This window comes from Cygnus olor, chromosome 1 (genome assembly GCF_009769625.2).
Source record: "Cygnus olor isolate bCygOlo1 chromosome 1, bCygOlo1.pri.v2, whole genome shotgun sequence".
Taxonomy (NCBI): Eukaryota; Metazoa; Chordata; class Aves; order Anseriformes; family Anatidae; genus Cygnus; species Cygnus olor.
The window spans coordinates 71,986,955-71,993,627 of NC_049169.1; positions in this window are offsets into that span (position 1 = coordinate 71,986,955).

The following is a 6,673-nucleotide window of genomic DNA, read 5'->3' on the forward strand; positions in this document are numbered from 1 at the left end:
TTTCTCACTACCACCAACCATGAGAATCCTACCTGAATTAGAAAAAATGCTTTTTGTTTTAACTCTACTAGCACAAAGTCTCCTTTGGCTGACATAAGTTTACCTGGAGGATTTGCAGTTGTAAAGTTCACGTCAAGATTCTTTTGGGGTGCTCATGGCCCAGCCTTGTCAAATAACCTGAAGAAGCTCACCTGTAAGAATAAAAATATGAGTTCATATCATGTGTATGGATAAAATACAAAAATTATCTGGAGAGCAGGTGCCCAGAATCGCTTATGCTAAAGAGGAACATGACCATCACCCAGATTAAACAGTAATCTGGGAATTTCAAGGAGGTTCTTGAAACAAAGAAAAAGCATTTAAAGAAGAGAAGTATGAAAATTTGTAACAGGAGGGGACAGACCTTGGACCACAAACATCAGCACTCAAAAGCTGGTTAGGCACTGACAGAAGTCACCCTGCTGGCACCTCAACTCCTGCTTAGGCCAGACAGAGCAGCCTTCCTGTTCGTTGCTGAGGAGCCTGCAGCCAGTTAGCAGAGCCACAGCACGGGTCCAGCCAGAGGGACCCCCACCTGGAAGTGTATGGGAACTTGTGGGGTGTTTTCTCCCCACTGTGGGACTAGTGGGTTGTAGGATATGGTGCGGGTACTCAAGAGGTTGGAGCAACATATGTGCAAACAGGGGAACCTTTACTCCCAGAAGGGTGAAAGGAGAATTGTTTTTCCTGTGAGGGAGGGATTTTTGCATATATCTGCATGACTGTGTGTGTACGTGTGCATGTGCACATACAATTAGGCCATCTTTAAATTAGTACGAGAAGGATATTTAGAAATAAGTAGCTAGTTACTGAGATTATATGAGTGTCTAGTACTGTTTCTTACCTGTTGTTTCACCATTATTGACCCTGAATGTATAGTTCACTGACTGGTGGCTAAATGTGTGCCATTAAAAAATGTATAAACCCCTTTGACCCTGATCTTGATTTATATTATTTGAACTGAGCACTTCTTCCCTGAGACAACCCTCACAGCACAGATTAGCTCAGATGCACTGACCTTCTAGCAATGATCCCAGCCTTCTCTGATAGAAAGCACCCAGAGTTGTCAGGCCATGAATGTTAGTGTGTGGTTTATAAATGTGGCTATGCCCACTGCTGCTGGCCTTCTGTGGTTCCTCTGTCTTGAATGGAAGAGGAAAGTGAAAACCCCAAAACAATAACGATAGAATAAAAATACAGTCAAGTAGTGATGTCAGAGGCTGGAGAGATGAGGAGGAAACTTCATCCAACAGCTCATTTGACACCAATCAAAATATTTCATTTGCCTACATTCACATAAATTGATGTTTCAGTCAGCTCTCTCAGGTTCGTTGTGTAGTCCCTAGAGTGTCCGTCTGAAGCACAGGCTAAGAAAGATGCTTTACATTAGATGGCATGAATATCTCCTTCAGTATCTGCTTGTTTGAAGAACCGATGGTTGGTAGCTCTGCCCATATCTGGCTCTCCTATAATGAGGATTGGAATAGTACACAGCTGACAAGAAGAACTAATCTAATGAAGAAGGACTACTGTTTATAAGCTGTGGCATTGTCTGTCATTCCCTTTCAAATCTGTGGGCAGAACGCCAGTTAAAGCTATAGAAAGTCACTTGCCTGCATAACTAATACATCCCCTGGACATCATGAGTACCTCCTGAAAATCTTCTCCAATACATGTATTCCCCAAAGTGGGAGCAACAGAGAAAAGAGTTCTCATCATCAGTGATTGCAAATGAATTCAGATTTTATAAATGGCAATAAACAGGGAAAAAACAAATGAACAAACAAACAAACAAACCTTTCTGAACTAGGAAAACTTGTAGAGATCTGCTAGTCCAGAGAGGCTGATGAATGAAAGGACTGGTTGGCATACAAAATACAACATAAAGGCAACTATTAAAATTCTCTTCCACCATGAAGCCAACAAAAACAGTGACTGGAAATAGTTCAAAAGCAAGTCAGAGATTTCTGAACAGACTTCCCCATGTATAGTAGGCTTAAATTTGCACAGTGTTTGCTGACGCAGCAGAGTTTCAGCTACAGGGACTCTGGATTCTGCATAGGTTGTAGGAATGGTCCTCAAGGCAAAGGGACAGGCTCTTACAACTAATTCTGTGAGCGTAACTCCCCAGACACTGGGGAAAGGTTGGGGTGGTTTACTGCCAGGCTTGGCTGGCCTGGTTTCTAATCTGGGACTTCCTGCCAGTACAACTAGGGGGTGGCTGAAAACTATGTCAAATGTGTTTGTGGTGGTTGCTGACTCTGCTAACCTTTCTAAAAAGTGTATGCTTTACATGACAGTGTGCTGACTTCTGTGGAAAGCTGAGATTGCCGAAAGCAAAGTCCTCTCTTTTATTAACAACAACAAAAAATACCGAAAAATAAAAGCAGTTATGACTGCCACAGCATCTGAGAAGCCTGTTACTTTGGGGCCATATGGTTAAACTTTCCTCTTTTGGTGGATTTTTCATCTGGACTTTATTTTGCTTGTAATACCACTTCCTTTTGTTCTCATTAGGGAAGCACTGAACAGCCACAGTTGAAATGACGGCTCCTAGCCCTAGGAGCCTGGCACAGGTACAGTGACGCAGTAGTGGCAGGGCTCTGTCAGGAAAAGGAGATGTCCCAAGGCATGGGAGAGAGGGGGTAGGAAGCTTTTTAGAGAATAATTGGGATCACTCACTGCTCTGCTCTGTCACACTCTGCTCCCAGCTCCCTGCTCCTCGCAGAGCAGTCACCCTGACACCTGCTGTGCAGTGCAGCAGAGGGAGCCCCATGACCAGCAACTCCTGCACCCCACTTGGTGGCTACCACCCAGGGGCTGTGAGGGCTGGCTGCTCTGCATGGGGAGGGGAGCCAGGCACCGCACGTAGTCCCCAAGGACTCAGACAAGGCACAGCAGGTCTGACAACAGCAGCCAGGCACAGCCAAGAGTCCCAGACTGCCAGGCAGGGCCATGGTGACAAGACAGGTCCAAAGTCAAGCACAGAAGTCTGCCTGTGGATCTGGGACAGAGTGTGGGTACGTGGCCAGGCACAGGCAGGGCTGTAACGCAGCTGCAGCCTAGCTCCGGCAAGGGCTGAGGACATGGCCCTTAGCTTAAACGCAGTTCCCAGGAGAAGTGGGGGCAGCCCCAGTGAGACATCTGCCAGCTTTGTCTCGGAGAGCTCTGTTCAAGGGCAGGCAGGAGCTTATCAGTGTTGGCCCAGAGTCCAGGCAGCCCAGTTTCACGGGGTGGAGGTGAATGCAGTGAGGGCCCTGACAGTTACTTTAAACCCTGCAGTCACAGACGCAGGAAGAACACTGCGTAATGGAGGGTATGATTAGATTGCCTAGTCTAGGGAAGGCATGAAGATACTTTTGCTTATACCCCGCCTTTTCTCAGTAATGGCTATGCAAACAGAAACTGGTGATGTTTTAGAGAGGCTGAGCTGAAAGTTCTGCAGAGGTCAGAGTCAATAGTTAAAGATGTCAAGCTACAGTTAAAGATGTCACGTTGAATTGAGAGCAAAGTATATAGTGGTTTAATGTAAGAACGGCTGTATGGTCCCTACTAACAGAGCAATAAGAAGAGTTAACCTTGTTAGGTTTGTACAATAGGTTCTGGAGATGTTTTTACATCAAGTGCTCTTCAGAGGCAATAGCACAATAAGAGTGTATTTTCAAAGGTATCTAATGTTTGATCTTTGACAACACCATGCCTCTAGTGATACAATACTGATGTGCAATGCTCCTAAGTCACTGTATTCCCACAGAAAAAGATTTACAAGTCTGTTGAGAAGGAACTACCCATTAGATTTTGTTTACAAATGCACATGCATAAAAATGCTTAAAGAGAATCTCCTTTCCCCAGGAGAAAGCTCCAACATACATCCTGTCTCTTATATTTACCAGGTCTGACGGAGTGGTTAGATCTGCTAAGGGTTTGGTTTTGCAAGAAAGCTTTCATAATGATCAGAAATTGTGTTAAGCTGATTAGCCTTCCTTTTGCTACCAGTGTCTCTACAGAAATGCTTCCTGCTGCTCTTCACCTCTCTTACTGGTTCCAGCTCCATCTGAGACTTGGCATCCATATCCATATTCCTACATGTTTGTATTACTCCCAAATAGCCTGTCCCTGCTTCTACGTTCCGTATATTTCCTTTTTGTGTCTCAGCTTAGTCTGAAGCTCAGTTTTCATCCACATTGGCATTCTGTCATGACTGTTCCACTTCCTGCACATTGTAACAAGCCATTCATGGGCTCTGAGGAAGTTGCGCTTGATGATCAATCAGTTCTCTGGGGCTCCTTCTCCCTGCAGGGCAGTTTCATATATGATCCTGCCAAGCAGGAACCTGAACAGACCAAAATCTGTTTTTCTGAAGCCTCTGCAGTCACCAGAGCTGTGCTACAACGCATTTTAGTGGTTGGATTTGGGTTTGCACAGTCAATCTGCACTGCTCGTTCGCTAACCTGGTACGTGTATGGGTCTGTGCTGGTATCAGTGTTGGTATCTACATCTGTATGTCAAGATCTACATGTGGAACTGGGTGATGCATTGGGAGGTGTGGGTTTTTGACTGAAAGGGCAGAACCCCTTTGCTGCATACCAAGGAATATGGTTTGGAGGAGGGAAAGGAGGGGAATGACAGCCCTGCAATCCATCACCAGAGCTTTCACACATCATTGTACTATGAAGTGACATACACAAGGGCACTAGATTTGTTGTGATGGGAATGTTAATGATATGAGGAAGATATCTGCCCACCTGGGAAGTCCTGGCCAGCTGTGTGCATGACCATCTGTACCAGCAGTTGGAGTAGGGCTGTGACCTTGGCACATCATAAGCCCAGGTGCCAACAGCTGGGAAGACTGAAATCTAGGGGCAGCTATGTAGCAGACCAGGTGTCTGAGACCAGCTGCTGGAGGGATCCACCTTGTACACATATATGTTCCCACTGGTGGACTTCCATTCTGCTCACCAGAGAGGGGAGCAGGTGGAGGCCTATGGTGCTGTTTATGTTCATGTGAGTGCCTTGAGAGTCTGTCTGTGAACCATGTGGCCACCCCTGTATATATATACAGATGTGGTGTAAGCATGTGCTCTGCATGCACATGCTTGCTGGGAATACATTTACAGCGTCACTGCTGGTTGGACCTGGGGGCATGGATCTGCAGCAACCTCACCTCTCAGGTTGTTGCTTCCAGCAGGACATGTTCTCTTCTAAAAGAAACAATTCTGCTGGTTGTAACTACCAGACATTACCGTAGAGTCTTTTGTTTCCATGCTTTTAAAATCTCTGCTGGGGAAATGACTTTCCTTAAAAGCAGATTGCACTCTGATTTTTACTTCATAACATGAATGTATTCCTAGCAGATTTTTAATTTTCGGAGACTTTTCTTCTCTACAGAATTAAGAGAAACTATGCATAAGGCTGGCTGTGACTCTGTGTTAAAGGTGTACAAGCATGCAGATTTTGAACACAAATATGCATATTGATATGAGTGCAGCATGAATGGAAATGTGTGCATGAAGGCACCAGAAGAAACAGCAGAACAAGTGTTAAAAGAATGGCCTATATTGACAGTGAATACCAATGATCCCAGGACACTGCTCCCGTTACTGTTCTTCGATAGACAATCCTGTTCAGTTTAACTCTACAGAGTGTGGGCTCCTCGCAAGCCTCTGCTCTTCTTATTATTCACTAGAATGAAAAGGGCCTTTCCTGAAATCCAAACCCTCTTTCCTCCTCTGTTCACAGCTCCCCTCTGCTGTCTTCCCTTAACTATGGCAAAGGGATCAATGGCTACAAAGAGTAGAAAGTAATCTAGGACAGTAGCCAGAAAGAAAATGGAAGGCAAATCCAAATCCCAAATTAGCAGGACCAAGCAATTACTATGGCATCATCCTTTTGCTTCAGCCTGGCTACGTCTGCCTCCATACACTTCAGGCAACTCTCTTGATCATTTTCTATTTCTTTATTTTGAGTTCCCAAGGCTATAGTCTGCCTTTCTGCTGTAGTAACAGGAAAATAAGTAGTATTTGTGATGTGCCATACAGACTGTAGAGTCTTCTGCAGACAAGTTGTCTATGCTACAGAGCATGGGTCTTTGCGGCTTGAGAGAAACAAGTTATTTCTCAGTTTTACTGCCGTAAACTATATCTCTGGTTATCAACACAGGCTGTTGTTTTAATTGTTCTGATGGTTGGACACACCCATTTCCACTCATACTTCCCTCATACCAGCCAATTTTCCTGTTGCAAGTCTCTGGAAGCTGACTGAGTTTACTGAGGAGTCAGAGGAATACCAGAGCCAGAGCAAACAAGGAGACATTTTGGCTGGAAGTAGAGGACGGCAGAGAGAAAGAGGTACAGGGATTACATTTTCAGCAGAAGCAAGAGGTTACATCTGCTCAGCCATTTTTTCAATAGTTTCTAACTTTCAGCAAATGTCTTTGTATTTATAGCTAGAAACACTCACTGCCCTGAGAGAAGAACACTGATCTGGGGCACCTCGATATAGCAATTCCTTCTGTCTCACCCAGCTGTGCTACTTTATGTAAACAGGTTCTGTTTGAAGAAGTTGGTGAGGAAGTCAACTACTCTGGGCATTTATGTTTGCAAAATATTATACCAACAAGCAGAATACATCCAGT